Source organism: Felis catus, chromosome D1, assembly GCF_018350175.1.
Source record: "Felis catus isolate Fca126 chromosome D1, F.catus_Fca126_mat1.0, whole genome shotgun sequence".
NCBI classification, from domain to species: Eukaryota; Metazoa; Chordata; class Mammalia; order Carnivora; family Felidae; genus Felis; species Felis catus.
The window spans coordinates 91,867,245-91,887,119 of NC_058377.1; positions in this window are offsets into that span (position 1 = coordinate 91,867,245).

Below are 19,875 nucleotides of genomic sequence, written 5' to 3' on the forward strand. Positions count from 1 at the left end.
TGCTTGGCTGGCAGTGGAGATTTACTTCATTTAGCTCCCGATTTTTTTCAGTACGTATATCTGTACCAAACTGTATTTTGCTTTAGGTACCCTCTGGCAGCACTACCCTGTGTGGTCTACTGAGAAACCCTTTATATTCCGAAAGGAATTAAGAGACTCCAGTAGATACCTCATGTTAGTCCCTTGTTTTCATTTATCCAAAGCAAGCACTTATAGGTGATTTGGGAATGGTATAAAATTATTCAATATTTGGGGGGAAAGTACCAAATAGTCTGGTTTTTTGGGAGGTAGGGGTATTTGCCTTCAGGGATTTACACAAGGCTAGGTACACCATAGCTGAAATAAATTTGGTGAATGAATGAATTGCGTACATGATAATTAGTTACGGGGGGGGGGTCATGCATGATTTTGTACTTAGAAATGTATTTCTTATATAAAATGTATCATATTAGCAAATTCATTTAAATCTAAGGCGTGCACAAATACTGTTATCTATGTTAGCTGCAAATGTGGCGATTGAGAAAATCTTACAGCCATATGTCTTGGGTTTGAAGGCACCACTTATAAATTATGCGACTTTTGGCATGGTAACTTTATCTCTCTGTGCTTCAGTTGATTCGTATATCCTAATAGTAAATGTAATGTCCTGACAAAGAACTTGGCACATTGTAAGCATCACGTATATATTTTCTAGCAACCATTATGAAAGAATAGCCGTGGGTTTAGCCATTTTTTCTATAGCTCTAGCTTGAAAATATTACTTGGGAACCAGAAATTTAAACAGGTAAAGGTCTCCAGAATGTAAGTAAAACTGTTAAGTTATTCATAGCCCTTTTGAAATATTTGTTGGTCAGTTGAGATGCAAGATAACTTTTTAACTCCAGCAAAGGTAATAATAACATTAGCAACAAGCCTATGCTCTGAAAAATTCAATCTTGGTACAGGCATGGTAAATTCCTCTGTATCGATGCATGCTTTCAGTTCCCTGATTCTAGCTTTCAATATGTCGGTCTGAGCTGACAGTTTTTCATCTAGGGTGAGAAAAGGTGGGTAAACCACAGAGAGTAAGCACAAGATGCTTTTGAGAATCACCTGAAAGAACAAAGGGCTTGCAGATTCCATTCAAATGTGACACCAGTTAGGGAGGGCATCCCGCAATCACAACTACACACAGTATCTATTGACTACAGTTCTCTGGCTCTGTTTCCCTGCAGAGCAGATCCAAGCACAAAGCTCCCACTGTCTTCAAAAGGAAGCTTTGTGCTTGGATGGGCTCGGCAGGAAGAAGATGAGAAGCTGACCCCTGGTTTCTGTTCTTTTCCCAGATGCATTTGCCCAGGAGATACTGCACTAAGATATGCGAATGCTGTACCATTTTTAATATGTTCATATATAGGCTGCTCAAAAAATGGCAATTGTGAAAATGAATTTCAGATTTCATTGTGTTGAACACTGTGTTGGCAGACATACAAATAGCCCTGAAATTGAACTTTCCACTTTGTCACTGTGATAAAGTTAGTATTAGACCAATTCAAGTATACCTTTAGAAGTTGTTCCATTGAGTCTATTTCAACTGTATGAAGAAGTGAGTGCTGAATACTCATGAAGTAGCCAAGAATCCCCATGATACTTTGGTTTGACTTTGGAGTATATTAAATGAGGAATTTGGATATTGCATTCCTTCTTATTCAATTCCTCCTTGGTTTCAACTCCATAAGAGAGAGAATGATCATACCTCTAATAAATCCTTGTCTTCAATTTGTAGTTCGGCTTACTTACATTCAAGGTGCAAGGGGCAAGCACACTGATCAAGTTTTTCAATTACCTAAGTGATTCTGGGAAAGTCTTTTCATGTAACTTTCAGGTGTGTGGGTGTGTGGGTGTGTATGTTGCAAATCAGCCTTTTCCCCCATTCTTACATTCTAAAATTATTATATACTACTGGTGGTTACATGACAATGCAGAAAAGCCAGCTACAGTTAATTGAGAAATTTTAGATTGATTCCATATAGTTTATTACATCCAGATGCAGTTAAAAAAAAGCCACAACTCTGAACCAATTCTCTAAATCAGTGTTTCTGTATGCCACAATACTGCATTTTGGACATGACAACTTTACATTTTGTAATGGTACCCTCTGAACTCAAACACCTCCTCATTCTCCATGTGGAGATAGTATTGGAGTAAGGTTAGTATCAACCTAGTTTCAAATCAATGGACTATATTTCTAGGAAAATTAAGAAATTTTGATAGAAATTACTTTAAGCAATGACTTATTTGTTGGAGTCATCGAGAATATATTAAATATATTCCTCCTTATAGTTCAATGAATTACTAAACACCAAACTATTTTTTTAGGTCTGCCTAGGGACATTTTCATTTTATGTTTTTTTTCCTTTTTTTAATGTTTATTCTTGAAAGAGAGAGAGAGACAGAGAGAGAGAGAGAGACAGAATCCCAAGGAGGCTCCACACTGTCAATGCAGAGCTGGATGTAGGGCTTACATCTGAAGGATTCAAAGAAATGTGTGTGTGTGTGTGTGTGTGTGTGTGTGTGTGTGTGTATTTTGTTTATATCGATATAAACAAACAATGGGATGTTGAAGATTGAACATTTCTCTCACATTCTTGTATGGTGTATTTTATACTTGAATTGTATTTTCCTAGCAGTGAAGAAATATGTCTTTGCATACACACAACGGTACTAATAAGCTGAAGGAAGTCAGTGACTATAAATTAGAAAACAGTAGGAAGTTTCTAGTATTTACAGGGTACACAAAAGAAAAAAAAAGTGTGTCTTGCTGCTGTCTCAGGAAGCAGACACATTTCATTTAAAACATCCCGTCATAAACTTTATTTTCTAAGAAATAAACTCTAGGGGGTTCAGTAAGTTTTTGTACAAATTAGTCATGAATTGAAAAATGCATTATTAGGAGTACTCTGAATAACAGTTATTCGTCCAGCAATAGAATACTTAGGATTTTTTTCATGATGGGTTTTACGTTTAATGTCATAATTAATAATTCCAAAAAAATCCAAATATACACAAAAGAAAATATATGTGATTTTAACCATCAAATCTGTGGTATAGATTTTCATCAATACTGCTCTCTCTCTCTCTCCTTTTTATTTTTTGTGGGGGAAGTCTAAGGCAAATTCTAGACCTCATGTCGTTTCACCTTTAAATACATCAGGAAATATTTTAAGAAAAGCTTATAAAAAGTAAAAGTTAGGGAATTTGCTTATATACCATTGTGGTGTGATCACACTTAAAAAATTATAGTATTTAAAAATATTTCCTAATGTACAGCTCTTATTAAAATTTCCCTGATTGCCTAAAAATGGTTCTCATATATTGGTTTCTCCTATGCATTTTTAAGCTCATTTTAACTTATTTGGATCTATGGTAACATAGGGCAATAATATGATTCAGTGAGTTTCATGAAAAACGAGTTGGAAGACAAACACCCAATCTGTTTTGCATATTACCCATTCTAATCTATTTGCTGAAAATGTCTTGAAATGTGAATGTATTTTCATTGTGTGTGCTTTTGCTCACATTATTCTATCCTTTTGGAATGTCCTTTCTCTTATTTCCTGACTTCTGAATATTTGCTCATCTTTTAAGGCCCATTCAAATGTAAATTGATCTCTAATGTCTTTCTTGGCACTCTCAAATTATCCCAGGTAGAATTTATCAATTCCTTCCCAATTCTTCCATAGCATTTTGTTCATGCCAGCTTTCAAGATGAGATAATTAGATTGTATTTTGGAAAGATGAACAAGCTAGCTCTTAATTTTTATGGCCTCCTATTTTTCAGTGATGTGTATGTACTGTTTGTGACATTCCTGCATAACGGAACCAAATGTCATAAAGCTATTCTTAGAATTTCTTCCCAAAGCTGCTTTGTTTTACATTTACATTTAAGTCCATTCAATTTCTATTCTCTGGGAGAGTTACTTTCATAAACATTTGGTAGGATCTACTGGCAAAATCCTGGAATTTCCTGTATGTGAGTGTGTTAACTAGTGGACTGAATTGTTTAAAGTAGATTTAGTAATGCTTAGACTTTGTTTTCTCATGTGTTAGTTTTGATATCTTTTTTTTTTTCTAAAAGGTTGTTGAGTTTGTCTGTTGAATACTTGTTAAAAATCCTCTTTATTAAAAAAAATCTCTTTATTTTAAAATGTCTCTATTACTGGGGCAGCTGGGTGGCTCAGTCGGTTCAGCATCCGACTTCAGCTCAGGTCATGATCTCAGTTTGTGGGTTCAAGCCCTGTGTCAGGCTCTGTGCTGACAGCTTGCCTAGAGGCTGCTTTGGATTCTGTGTCTCCTTCTCTCTTTGCTTCTCAGCCACTCACTCTCTCTCTGTCTCTCAAAAATAAATAAATGTTAAAAATTTTTTAAATGTCTCTATTACTAGTGGCAATGTCCATTTTTCATTTCTTCTATTGACAGCTTTGATTTCCTAACATGTTTTTCCTGATCTTTCTTGTTAGAGGTTTTATATTACACAGAACTAACTTTTCCATGTTTCCTTTATGCCTTTTTCCCACTTATTCAGAAGTGTTTTTGCTTAACTAGAAATATCCCTATATATTTTGAAAATTTCTGTCCTGAATTGATTGTTAGTTTAATTTCATTATGGTTAGAGAAGATTCTCTGAATAATTTCAATCTTTTGAAAGTTATTGTTAACTAGCATATTGTTAATGTTGGTACACTTTTATTTGCACTAGAAAATAATATGTGGGTTATGATGTTTCTGGTTTCAGAATTCTATATATTTCATTTATATCAGTCATGTTAATTTTATGGCTTTGATCTTCTATATGTTTTTAAATTTCTATGAGGTTATTCTTAAGATAGATGTCTTAAGTTACTGCATTATGATAGTTTATTTTTGTTAGATTTTTAAAATATCTCTGTTATTGGGTGAATGCATATTTAAAAGTGTTATATAGAGTGAATTGACTCCTTTTGTGCTTCTGAAATGTCATTAACTGATGCAGAATCACAAGTGAATGGTCAAGAAAGAATCCTGGAGATGTTTTCTGTGTGAAAGGGTGCTTTTATTACAGCACAGGGACAGGACCCACAGGCAGAAAGCAGGTACACTTTCTCTGTATGAAGCTGGTAGTTATATGCTTAGTGTTCAAGGGGGAGGGGACGTGCAGAAAGTATTAGATTATGAAAGTTTTCTTTGAATTTCTACTCGTAAAACCACTTCTGCAAGATTTCTCTGGTGCTTATCATTCAGCTTGATATTAACTATTGGTGAGATTACCCTTTAAGAAGGTAGCAACCAGTACATATTTGATCCTTATTGGAGCTGTGCAAGCTATAGGTCAGCCTTCTGGGCTAAAGGTAAACGTTTTTCTGTCTCTGTCCCTTATCGTTAATGATGCATCTTGCATTAAACTCAACTTGGGGGGTGCCTGGGTGGCTCAGTCAGTTAAGCGGCTGACTTCAGCTCAGATCATGATCTCGCGGTCTGTGGATTCCAGCCCTACATCGGGCTCTTTGCTGGCAGCTCAGAGCCTGGAGCCTGCTTCGGATTCTGTGTCTCCCTCTCTCTCTGACGCTCCCCTAGTTGCTCTCTGTCTCTGTCTCTCTCTGTCTCTCAAATAATAAACATTAAAAAAAGAAAACACACCTCAACTTTGGATGAAATTAGTATAGAAACACCAACTTTTTTAGGAGTGCCATTGTACTATACTTTACATTCATATTTTTAATATATTTAACATACATTTTATAAGCAGCATATATAGTTGAGTTTTACAATTTTTACAGGCTGACAGTTTCATTCTTTTACTTGTAGTATACTGTCCATTTGTATCTAATGGAAATACTGATATGGTTGTATTTACATCAATATCATTCTATTTGTTTTGTATTTGATCCAATTTTTATATTCATTCTAAACATATGTACATTTTTCCCTTTTATGTATTGTATTTGTATTTAAAGTTTTTATTTAAATTCTAGTTAGCATATATGGTAAAATTGGTTTCAGGTGTAGAATTTAGTGATTCATCACAAGTGACCTCCTTTATACCCAGCACCCATCTAGTCCATCCCCCTCCTACCTCCCTCCATCAACCTGCAGTGTGTTTTCTATAGTTCAGAGTCTTTCATGATCTGCTTCCCCTCTCTCTCTCTCCTTCTCTTTTTTTTCATTTCCCCTATGTTCATGTGTTTTGTTTCTTAAATTCTACATATGAGTGAAATCATATAGTATTTGTCTTTCTCTGACTGACTTTGTGTAGCATAATACTCTCTAGCTCCATCCATGTCATTGCAAATGGCAAGATTTCATTCTTTTTGATGGCTGAATAATATTCCATTTGTGTGTGTGTGTGTGCACGCGCGCATGAGCATACATGTGCGTGCATGTGTGTGTGTATATATTCTTTATCCATTCATGAACTGATGGATCTTTGGGCTTTCTCCATAATTGGGTTATTGTGCACAATGCTGCACAGGGTGCATGTGTCCTTTAAAACCACTGTTTTGTAACCTTTGGGTAAATACCTAGTAGTGCAATTGTCAGATCATAGGGTGGGTCTATTTTTAACTATTTGAGGAAACTCCATACTGTTTTCCAGAGTGACTGCACAAGTTTGCATTCCCGCCAACACTGTAAATGGGTTCCCCTTTTTCTGCATCCTTGCCAACATCTGTTGTTTCCTGTATTGTTAATTTTATCCATTTTGACAGGTGTGAGTTGGTATCTCATCATGGTTTTGATTTGCATTTCCCTGATGATGAGTGATGTTGAACATGTTTCCATGTGTCTATTAGCCATCTGGATATAAACATATGTACATTTTTAAAAATTGGTCTATTTTTATCACTTTCTTCTATTAACTTCTGAGATGATTTATTTTTTTAGTTATTACCTTGTAGATTAAAACAAATTTTATAACCTCGTAAATAAAAATCCTCATAATGTTAGAATCCTTTCTTAAACAGCTTTATTGAGGCATAATTGATATAGAAAAAAAACTGCATATTTAATGTATACACTTTGAAGAGTTTTGACAATATGGATACATTCATGACACTACCAACCACAATCAAGATGATAAATATATTCATCACTTCCAAAAGTTCCTTTGTGTCCATTTCTTAGTAATAAAAACATTAAAGATTTACCTTCCAAAAAATGTTTAAGTGTATAATACCATGTTGTTAACAGTAGGCATGATATTGGAGAACAGATCTCTAGAAATTTTTCATCTTGCATACAGATAAAGTACTTTCAGAATTGCTAATCTGTATCCTGACAAAAGTTCAAATTACCAACTCGAGTGTAGTGATTATATACAATGCAAACTGATTTTTGACAAGATGCCAAGGAAGACAATAGGGAAAATAGTCTTAAAAAAATGGTGGTGAATAATGGGATAGTTAAATGGGGGAAAAATTAACTTTACAACATACACAAAAATTCACACAAAAAGGTAATATACCTAAGTGTGAGAGCTAAAACTATCAATTGTCTAGAGCTAAAAGTATCAATTGTCTAGAAAACAGGGGGAAATCTCGGTGACTGGGGGTGGGTAAAGATTTGTTAGTATATATCAGGAAATATAAAAAATTGATAAATTCAACTTCCTATAGATCATTTTTTTCCGTTTGAAAGACAGTATTTTTAAGATGAAAGGGAAAACCCTGGCTAGGAGAGATTAGTGTCAACATATAGTAAAGAACTGTGTTCAGAATATATAAAAAGATCTTACAACCCTATGTAAGGTAGGGCCCCAATTTTTTTGAATATTTATTTATTTATTTATTTATTCATTTATTTTTGAGAGAAGAGAGAGAGAGCAGAGGAGGGGCAGACACACACACACACACACACACACACACACACACAGAATCTGAGGCAGGCTCCAAGCTGTCTGCACAGAGGCTGACATGGGGCTTGAACTCACAAACCTTGAGATCATGACCTGAACCAAAGTCGGATGTTAACCAACTGAGCCCCCCAGGTGCCCCAAGATAGGGCCCAATTTTAAAATATAGCAAAACTTTCACATACACTACTAAAGAATGTGTAAAGATGGCAAGCCGACATGAAATATGAAATATGTGAACGTCCTTTTCTTTATGAAAATTCACATTAGATCTATACTCATTAGAATGTTAAAGGTAAAAAAGATGGACAAAACCAAATATTGGCAAAGTTATGTAGCAAACAGGACTCTCATCCTCCTATATTGCTAGTTGGAATCCAAAATGAAACAGACATTTACAAATACAATTAGTAGGTTTCTTAATAAACGCAAACCTACATTTAACATCTGATCCAATGATCTAACTCCTCAGTATTTATCAAAAGAAATAAAAACATCAGTATACAAAATTTTTGCTTGAAAATTCATAGCATCTTTACTCATTATAGCCCCAAACTGGGCATAATCCAAATAAAAATCATCTTTATTTTATTGCTTTTATTTATTGCTTTATTTATTGCTTTATTTTATTTCTTCAACTGTAAATACTAACATCTTTTCCATATATGTTCTTATGTTTTGTTTTTGTTTTTTTAAGTTCTAATGAATGCCAGCCCACTGACTTCACACCTCAGATTCTCAACTTCTTTAAATTCATGACCACACTGAGAGCACACAGCTGTGTGTAGTTATTCTATTTTAGATATATGCTAAGTGGACTTTTCTTCACAAATTATCTAACAGTTTTACAGTGGGAGGTGCTAGACATGAAATTTTACCAATTTTTCTGTTACCTCATAGAACAGGGCAGGGGAATAGAGAATGAGAAAGTCAGGCCTTCCACTATGTCTTTATTATGATTTTGCTAAGTATGTTTTGACAAGTTTCTGGACACTTAGTATGTGCTCTGTAACTGAACCAAAGTGCCTTCACTCCTTGGTGGGTAGCAGAAAATACATCTGGTGAGTTGTTGCACAAAGGAAACTTCATTTGCAGCAAATAAGGAAATCGCAGGGAATAGCTTGCAAGGACTTGGCTCCCCCACAAAGAGAGGGTGAATGGATTCCTTTTGTTTAGGGTTAGGATAAATATTTAGATAGGGAAGTCTTGTCATTGTCAGTAGAGGCAGGCATAAGGTCATGCATGGGACTTAAGGAAACACACCTACACACATTGCATGTTATGTAAATGAGTCTGAGGCTCCTCCTTGGGTGGAGATTTTAGCATTATGAGGAGGTATAGGTAATTGTAGGTCATTCCATAGTCCATCTGTGCAAGTTGGGGATTACACTCAAACTGGTCTGTGTTGTCTGGACAGCTGGAGGTCTTATTAAGGCAGTTGCTATTGCCTGAAGGATGGTTTGGGTTTCATTTGCCTGAATTAAGAGATAAACCGGAAAAAAAAGCTTAAGAAAAAATGTAAGACAAAGGTTAGTTAGTACAAACAGGTGGGCAGTAAAGGTCAGGTCTTGGGGTCTAGCTGGTGATAGCTCCAGGTGCATTGAGAGCCTTAATGGCTTTAATATTTCACCACTCTCCAGGCATCCCGCTTTGCTATATCACTTGATAGTACTCTCCCCAGACTGAGTTAGTGGCCAGTGGGACATGGGTAACCTAACTCAAGCAGTAGCTTTAAATGATTAGGTTTTTTCCCTCTTGTGTTGTGTCATTAAAATGTGAAAATCTCTGGGCTAGCCTGCTGGAAAGAGAATTACAGGTACCATCTTCCCCCTTCCCTATTGCCCAGGATACAGTCAACTGAATGCCTGATATATGAGTATTCCAGGACCAAATGAGCCACTGAGCCATGGCTAGCCTAAGTCATTGAACTGCAGGATCATTATCAAAATAAATGACTACTTGTTCTATGTTTGAGTTTTGAGGTACCTATTTACACAGCATTATTGTAGCAATGGATAGCTTGTACCGTGACAAATCCTCCTGCTTTATGGTAAGAGATTTTGCTCTCTGGCTTAGCATGTGTCCCTGGAGATTTCTTTTCTCTAAGAAGATACCAGCTTTTAGGCTATGCTTCTACATATTTCACTTGGCTGCATCAAGCCGGCTTTAAAGATTCTTTCTCTTTTGTATGACCTCACCCTTCTGTTAGCAACTGTTTCAATACTGTTGGTGTTTTTATACACCTTTTTTTTTAATTTTAGAAGTTCTGAACCTTGGTTTTACTCTACTATGTTAAAAATTCCCATAGTTATTTTAAAAATGATATTATCTCTCTCTAGATGAAGAGATTTAAAATACTTAAAAGCACTCTCACATTTGAAGCAAGATCTATTCAGTAATTGTATACCATATAAAATTTAAAATCTTTAGTTTTCAACACAAAGACATATATCAGGCATGTAATATGTATAATCTACAATTAATAATGTATAGAGTATATACAAAATTCAGTTGAGTAAGTTAAAGATCTAATTGGCTCTATTCAATGATTCATGAATCAAGTAGTGTCCCATCTAGCAAATAGAAGGGAACTCCGAAGACCAGTATAAAATGAAGGCTTTTATAGGCAGAAATGGGGTAGCACAAGGAGATTATTAGCAAAAGAATCAGGAAAGTTCATTTTCCCTTAGTGAGAAGGGCAGAGGGTTGTATTATGAAGATTTCCTCAATAAGTGCAGATCAGAAAAGTCCAGACTGATTGGTTTAAAATTCCACTACTGGGAGAGGCTGAAACTGTGATTAGGTTAGGTATTAAGTAGTGGTGGGGTTAACAAAAGTGACTCTATTTTGGTGCCTGTTTTTTGTTTTTGTTTTTCTTTACCCCCTTTCAAAAATTATTCAGATAGCCAAAAGAGATGAATCCATAATATATTGGCCATTCTTTTAAGAAATGTTTGGATTTAAATCAAGGAAAAACATGCAAAATTATATGTGGTTTGAAAAGCAGTTTTGCATGTAATGCTTTCAGTACTTCTCATAAGATTTTTTTAACCTCATAGTTCAATTTAGTAACTATAGTAAATGTTTGTTTAGAAATTTTGTCTAAGAATCCATCTCGTTTTTCATGTCTTGGTCTAACCATATTAAAGAAACTTACAATATTTCCTCTGCCCTACCACATGCCTCCCACCTGTGAATCACTACCTGGGCAAACCCCAGAGACAAAACTCTGTCAAATAACATTTGATTAAATGGAATGACCATCTATCACCAGAACACAGTGATTAAAATGTCCTCTGTTATCAACACCATCATCCATTAGTTAAAGGCAGAATTCATTTCAGCAGAGGGGGGAAAATCAACCAAATGAGGTACTACAAATTTGATTAATCAGCTTCTAATTACTTGAGACTCCTAGAGCATTTCAGAAAGGCAAGAACAAATGTACCATAAAAATGTCTAAAGATGAACCAAGAATGAATGTTGAAAGTTCACAGGAACATTTGTGCTCTTCTAGAGATTTTAGCAAAGTATTGTCCATGTTACCTGAGCAGTCTGAACTTGGCTTCGATGTGTATGTTTCCACTGACAGGATGACCTCTTGGCCCAATTTTTACCAGGATCCTCTAAATCCTCTTCTCAACTAGGCCTCAATGTTTGGACAACGTGTTCCTCTTTGCATTGCCCAGTTGTAGCAAGCATCTTGCAAAATCAATTTAGCAAAAATCTTGCCAGGTCAGTTTAGCAAGAATCCCCACTCTTGATATCTGATCAGTTCTCATCCCCCACCATCCAGAAGGCCCCCTGGTCTGCCTTCAGCAAGAATAGTATCAAGTCAGTTTAACCCAAATCCCCTCTATCCTTGAGGTTTCCTGTTAGTAATTTTCCATATACTGATGCCTACAATTTGTTCTTGACTATAAATTTTCATGTTTCCTTGTATTCAGAATCGAGTTCAGTTATATAATGAGGTCTCTTTTTCCTTATTTCAGTATTTCCTAAATACTAACCTCAATGCAAATGTATTATAATGAGCATAAGGGTTACCCCAGGGCAGAAGTGGAAGAGGAGAGCACAGGCTGTGTACCTGTGCCTCTTGGTCTGTTAGCCCCAGGGTCTTGGAAGCCACAAGGTCTGGAAGCTGTGCCCCTGGGCTTCTAATGTGTAACCTATTTATCACTGTCCTTGCCTCCAGCTCAGGTCTGTATCATTCCCTCCCCACCAACTCCCCAAGGACTTGGGACTCTGCCTCAAGGTGTTCCTTCCACTGCTCATATCTAGCTTCCACATAACAAATTGAAGAGATGTTGACAAAATTCAATAAAGCACTCTTTACTCTAGGGTCTTCCTCTACTATACTCTTAAAGAACAAGGTAGAAACCAGTATATATTTAGTTTAAATGAAACAAGAACTTGATTTCTTACAAGGCTTAATGTAGGGTCTATAAACATGTTTTCTAAAATCAAGTAATATTTTCTAATTTTACATTTCTTAAAAATTAATGATAACCAATAGATGTCTACACAAAAGTTTTGATATTTGCTTTCAGAGGTATATAGGGTATAAATAAGTTCTCAGGCTATGTATTCCTATTGGTTTTTTTTTTTAAGTTTATTTATTTTGAGAGAGAGAGGGGGAACACAAGAAGGTGAGGATCAGAGGAAGAGAGAGAGAGAATCCCAAGCAGACTCCACTCTCAGCATGGAGCCCAAAGAAGGGCTGGATCCCACAACCCTGGGATGATGACCTGAGCGGAAATCAAGAGTCAGATGTTCAATTGACGTAGCCACCTAGGTGCTCAGAATAATCCATTTTTAATACTCCCTCTAATCTCTTCCAGAAAGCATTTCCTCATTTACTTAAAATTGTATCATCAGTCCCCTTACTCTGCCCCTCCATTCCTCTTGTGGCTCCCCCCTTTCCTCCTATACCATATTTTGTTAGCCTTTTTGATAAAACTTCTATATGGCAAAGAACCCTCTTAAACATGTTTCACAGGTACCTAGCATTCACCATACATATATATGTTTATATCTGACAAGCACAAACTAAAAAATGTAACATATTTTAAAAGAAGTGAATGAATTTTACTTCTATAATCTAGCAATTTCCTCTCTATGGAGCAAAGGAAGAAGTAGCTAAAGTAGAAGTTTCATGATAACCATTGAGTGCAAGAAGGTATCCTACAAGGCTGGAGATGTCTTTGTCCTGGAGAGATAGGCCAAGAGGTTGCCTGTGAAAATTCATACAACAGCAGGCTTCAAGCAAGAGTATTTAACTTGTCTCCTGGAATTTGGGGCTAAGAGCTATAGGGTCAGATATCACTCTGTGACTTTCTTGTCAGAACAGTTTCTGTGACGTTTTAATAAAAGTGAACACTTGATTCAATGGGACAGATTTTTTTTTTATTTGTCTTTGTGTAATGGAAATAGCAGTATTGGTGAATTGCTAAAATGGCAGAAGTCTTGTGAAGAGCTTGATAATCCACAACCTTTAAAAAACTATTCTTGACCTTATAGAATATAGCTTTTACAATATTAGGATACTTTCTACAATTGAACTTCTATTAGAGTTACATAGTATTTATCTTCCTAAATATACTTTAAGCAACTTGAATTAACATGTGATGTGGTCTTTTATGCAACTCAGTCACATAGTATAATGTTTCACATATGTCAGGTGCTTAAATGTTTGAGTTGAATGTCTTCATAGAATAATTAATTTGCCTGATCAAATATTTATATAGTAATCATGATTGATTTTGATTGTGGGTTAGCAGGAAATAATTTCAATTATTTTTATTAGTTGTTACCAAATGTTTATTTGTGCCAAATAAACCAAAAATAACAACATGGAATTATACAATGTAGCCACAAGACAAAGTTGTGTTTTTTTATTATTATTATATGAAATTTATTGTCAAATTAGTTCCATACAATACCCAGTGCTCATCCCAAAAGATGCCCTCTTCAATGCCCATCACCTCCCTTCCCCTCCCTCCCACTCCCCATCAACCCTCAGTTTGTTCTCAGTTTTTAAGAGTCTCTTATGCTTTGGCTCTCTCTCCCACTCTAACCTCTTTTTTTTTCTTTTTTTTTCCTTCCCCTCCCCCATGATTTTCTGTTAAGTTTCTCAGGATCCACATAAGAGTGAAAACATATGGTATCTGTCTTTCTCTGTATGGATTATTTCACTTAGCATAACACCCTCCAGTTCCATCCACGTTGCTACAAAAGGCCATATTTCATTCTTTCTCATTGCCACGTAGTACTCCATTGTGTATATAAACCACAATTTCTTTATCCATTCATCAGTTGATGGACATTTAGGCTTTTTCCACAATTTGGCTATTGTTGAGAGTGCTGCTATAAACATTGGGGTACAAGTGCCCCTATGCATCAGTACTCCTGTATCCCTTGGGTAAATTCCTAGCAGTGCTACTGCTGGGTCACAGGGTAGGTCTATTTTTAATTTTTTGAGGAAACTCCACACTGTTTTCCAGAGTGGCTGCACCAGTTTGCATTCCCACCAATAGTGCAAGAGGGTTCCCGTTTCTCCACATCCTCTCCAACATCTATAGTCTCCTGATTTGTTAATTTTGGCCACTCTGACTGGCGTGAGGTGATACTTGAGTGTGGTTTTGATTTGTATTTCCCTGATGAGGAGCGACGTTGAGCATCTTTTCATGTGCCTGTTGGCCATCTGGATGTCTTCTTTAGAGAAGTGTCTATTCATGTTTTCTGCCCATTTCTTCACTGGATTATTTGTTTTTCAGATGTGGAGTTTGGTGAGCTCTTTATACATTTAAGATACTAGCCCTTTGTCTGATATGTCATTTGCAAATATCTTTTCCCATTCTGTTGGTTGCCTTTTAGTTTTTTTGATTGTTTCCTTTGCTGTGCAGAAGCTTTTTATATTCATGAGGTCCCAAGAGTTCATTTTTGCTTTTAATTCCCTTGTCTTTGGGGATGTGTCAAGTAAGAAATTGCTGCTGCTGAGGTCAGAGAGGTCTTTTCCTGCTTTTTCCTCTAGTGTTTTGATGGTTTCCTGTCTCACATTCAAGTCCTTTATCCATTTTGAGTTAATTTTAAGACAAAGTTGAATTAACTACTATGAGCCTCTGGAATTTTGTGACTGGAATATAAAGGAGATGTGCTGGTTCCTTTCAGTCATAACACAATCTTCCTGAACCTTATTGTATGTATGTACTGAGTCTTTTACCTAAGCCTGATTTTTCCATGGGTGCTAAAGTTTTCAAAACCAAGTGAACATCATCACTGTCATGTATGCTTTTGTAGTCACTATAGTACCAGTTAGGGACTGCTATTCTGTATTTGTTGGTGTATTGATATCAAACGTCATCATAATGAAAAAAAATTTTAAAAAACCTCACAATAGTCCCATCTTCCTATTGGCTTTCACTTCAGTAGAAGTTTATGAAGACAGAAGCCTTAAAGGCAGGGGGCACAAATATAGCTAAACAGGTAAAGTTGTTAACAGAAAACCTTAAAATTAAAATAAGTTAATAACCCTAAAAGAAATATGAATGTGAGGTACCTGATATAATAGTAGCATATTATAGAGAGATTTAAACTAGTGAGAGGTTAGGGAATTTTCTTTGAGGAAGTAAGATATAAAAAATGATATGTTAATTTGTGTTTTGAAATGTTTACTTTAACCGCAGTGCAAATAACTGATTATATGTACAGTGTATATACAGTATATATAGTTGAACTCATTAGAGCTAAGGTGGTAGCAGTAGAGTTGGTAAGAGCAGATTTAAAACCTATTTGAGAGGCAAGATCACAAAGCTAAGAAATGGACTGAATATGGAAGAGTGAAAAGGAAGGGAGATATTAAGAATGACTCTTACATCCTTGGCTTGCCTGTCTGTTATCACTAAAAATCTAGAAAAAGAACCTTATGTAGTATGGTAGTAAGGTTCCAAGATTGTCCTCAACAATCCTTTCCATTTGGTATTCACATTTTTGTGTACTCCTTTCTCATTCTGAATCATGATTGACCTAGCAACTGAGGGGATGCTATGGAGTTGATCTATCTTGGTCTCTTGGATTGCTCCCTCTGGGAGAAAGTGTCTATCGTGTTTTGAGGACACTTCAGCAGTTGTCAGGTGAAGCCCCTGTGGAAAGTAACAGGCCTCCAGATGAATGACAGTACTGACTGGCCAGATATGTGAGTAGGGTACTTTAGAAGTATAACGTCATCTTTAATCAAGGCTTCAAATGACTGCAGTCATGAACATCTAACTGAATACCAAGCCAAAATAACTTAGCCAAGTCACTCTCAAGTTCCTGACTTAAAGAAACTGTTACAGATAATTTTTTTCTTTAACATTTACTATTAAGCCACCAAGTTTGGAGGCCATTTTTTACACAGAAATAGGTAACTAAAACATGCAGGAAGTCTTTAAGTTTGTCTTTGGTCATATTAAGTTTGGGTGGCTTATGTGAAGTATGAAAGAGGAGGGAAATTGGCTATTGAATACGACCCTGAAAGTTGAGAAGTCTGGATTTGATATCCAAAATAGGGAGTGACCTAGTGGTCACTGGTAATTGAAATCACCTACGACAAGAAGATAGAAATAGAAATTAGGCCTATGAGAGAACTTTGGGGACTTAACACTGAATGGCTGGGAAGAAGAGGGTAGGAACACAAAGAAATACAGACAAGTGACATGGGAGTAGGAAGAACACAAGATGTTTGGAAGAATGTGTCATTTAAGAAGGAAGATACGGCCAATAGCATGAAATGTCGAAAGGTCTCATAATGAGGGGTCAAAAAAGTATTAGGGATATAGAAACCTAAATTCCTGATCTTATAGAGAATTGCTTACATGTAACACTTTGGGAGGAAGCCTAGTTGAAGTCCACTGAGAAAACTAGAGACTATGGAGAGAGTATTAGAACAGCTTATGAACTGCATTCTTCAGAAGCATCAACTATGTAGCAATTCCAAGTGTTTTCTAATTTGGCCACCTGGAAGTCATACTGAATCATATTCATGGTTCATTTGTACAGTCTAGAGATTAAGTCACATCTATTACTCTTGAATTGTGATTTAGCATGATAATCACTTAATATTAAGGCCATGAAAATAAAGAACGATAACAGAAAACACAGGCTCATGTTAATATTTTATGTTCTCTAGTGTAATCTGATAGAAAAACACCATACTTAACAGATTCAAAAAACTTCATAATACAGGGGAAACAATGGGGAAAATAAAAGAATGACATAAGAGGTAAGAAATTATTATGACTTCTTACCACAAACTTGGTAATAATGGACATATTTGCTTAGACGTGTGTGTCAATAATTATAGGAGAGAAACCTACAAAATGTACCAGAAACATGATGTGGCTGAAAGAGGAAAGGAGCATGAGAGAACACCCAACTAGGGACTCAAACCTAGAAGTTCCACAAGAATTTGATTCCAAATACATAGATGGTAGAGTTCTATTAGTGATTTGTTTTCTTTCCTTTTTCATCTGCTGTCACAGCACTATGCCACTTCACAAAGCTCCATATTGCCACCTGCCACAGTACATCTGATATTACACTCCCTTGAAAATGGAAATAGTGACTATTATCTCTTACAATCACTTTTAAAATTGAAACTCTTTTATCTCTTTACAAAGAAGAAATTTCTTACATATTTCTTTGTTAAGAAGGAATATTTAGATGAGACAACGGTAGATCAAAAATAAAATTCCTTCTCTCATTTCTAAGTATAAATAAATCAAGTACTTAATGTCACAGTAATTCAAAGAACTCAAAATTTATATTTAGCTACATATTGCATTTCATTATACTTTGATATGCCCGACAATATAAATCAGAGGCATTTTCTTGAAATACTGTTTCTCAGTTTAACACCTCATATTCAAAATGAATACATATGTATTATTGCATCCTTCCTAACCATCTCCCCTTTAAATTAATCTTGAATGATGCATAGCTGTGCTTTGCTCATTCATGCCTATTCATATTGTATATCTGAAGTGATTTTAAGTCCATATTGTAGGCATTTTATATGTGGTAGAATTTTTGGTCTTACAGTTCTAATAAAATCAAAGATTTGTTCTTCATTATTTTTTCCAAATCACAGTCCTAAAGGTTAGAAGTCCAGGTGGGCTTGACTAGGTTCTATGTTCAGGGTCTCACCAAGGTGAATTCAAAGTGTAGGACAACTGCATTCTTACTGGAGACTGGGGTTGTCTTCCAAAATCATTCCTTTTCTTGGCAGAATTCAGTTCTTTGTCGTAGTGGGAATGATGTCCTCCATACTTGGCTGGCTCTCTGCCTGAGGACCTCTCTCAGTTCCTCAAGGCTGACACATTTCCTCTCCTGGGGCCTATTTTATCCCCAACCCAGCAAGAACACATCCAGTCCTTCTTTTGTTAAATCTCTCTGGCCTCTTCTGCAAAAATACAAAGAAAATTGTCTGTTTTTAAGGACTCATGAAATTAGATAAGGCCCAGCAAGATAATTTCCCTATCTTAAGGTCAACTGTGACCTCTAACCCAATCATCAGAGTGATATCTCACCTTATTTACAGGAAATTAAGGTGTGACATCTTTGGTTACCATTTTAGGAATTGTTTCCCAAACCAAGGGAAAAAAAGTGTGATTTCTTCACAAAGTAAAAAGCAACTCTACAATGGTGTCTTCAGACGGTGGCTTCTTGACACATATGTTATCTTGCCTACATCTGTTGCCCAAAAGGCAAGGTCAAGTTACATAGTTAGCCTGTATGTCCTCCCCACCACAAATATCTGTCTGGGTAGCATTTAATGTTAATCACATTCTCTTGCTTTCCATTAGAGTAATTGTTTGTCCCTCCTTCTCCTGTGGAAGATTATTATGTCTACAATCTATCTACATAAGTGTTATGGGTTGTAAATGTATATCTTCTCCCTGGGGGACTATTATATACATAATCTGTTACCTTTTTCCATTAAGCTAATGAATGGTTGACACTTGTGATTAGAACAATCTGGCATCCTTAAATGTTGTCTTAAAAGTAAAAAATTGAAATGGTCCGTAGTCAAACCTACTGAACAACATCTGTTTTGCACTCAGCATATGGTAAAAAGTTCTTGCTTCCTACAGACAACAGAAGACATTAAATGGATTATGGCTTGATTCCTCCTCTACGTCAGCCAAAGCAAACTTGCTGATTCAACAGTTTAGACTATGAGTTTGGCTTATTTAACAATTAAGAAAAATATATATATATATATATTTTTAAGAAAGACTATTTCCTCTTTTTTTAAATGTTTATTTTGAGAGAGAGAGAGAAAGAGAGGGGGAAAAATGAGCGGGGGAGGGGCAGAGAGAGAAGGAGACAGGATCTGATGAAGGCTCTGTGCTGTTTGGAGCTCTGTGGAGTTTGGAGCATGACAGCACGACTTGAACTCACCAACAATGAAATCATGACCTGAGCTGATGCTTAACCAACTGAGCCACCCAGGTGCTCCTAATTAAGAATATTTTTTTTAAAGAAAAGTTTTGGATAACTTTTATTTATCATTGATTACTATAAACGACCACATTTAATCACAAATAATGGCAACACAACTATATGTAAGTAATAATCTCAAATTATGCCAACAAAATTATATACAAGTAATAAGTTGGATTCTAATCATTGGAGCACTCTGTGAAAAGACATTTGATTCTTTTCACCAGTAATTCAAAAGATTCAATAAAAGGAGATGTAACAAAAGAATATATTTTAAATGAAATCCCTTGGTTTGAAATTCAAATGTATATTATAATCTCCAGGTTTAGCTTTGAAATGTGTGAAGATACAGGTGACTCTTCTGAGATGCTCCAGATTTGACCTCTCCCATGAACTTCACCCTATATATTCAACTGATGCTATCTCCACCTTAAAATTCCTACTTTCAAGAAATAGCAAACCCAGAAATTAACATTGGTATTCATTCCTTAAAATTAACTTTTTCTCTTTCCCAACTTTTATATTAG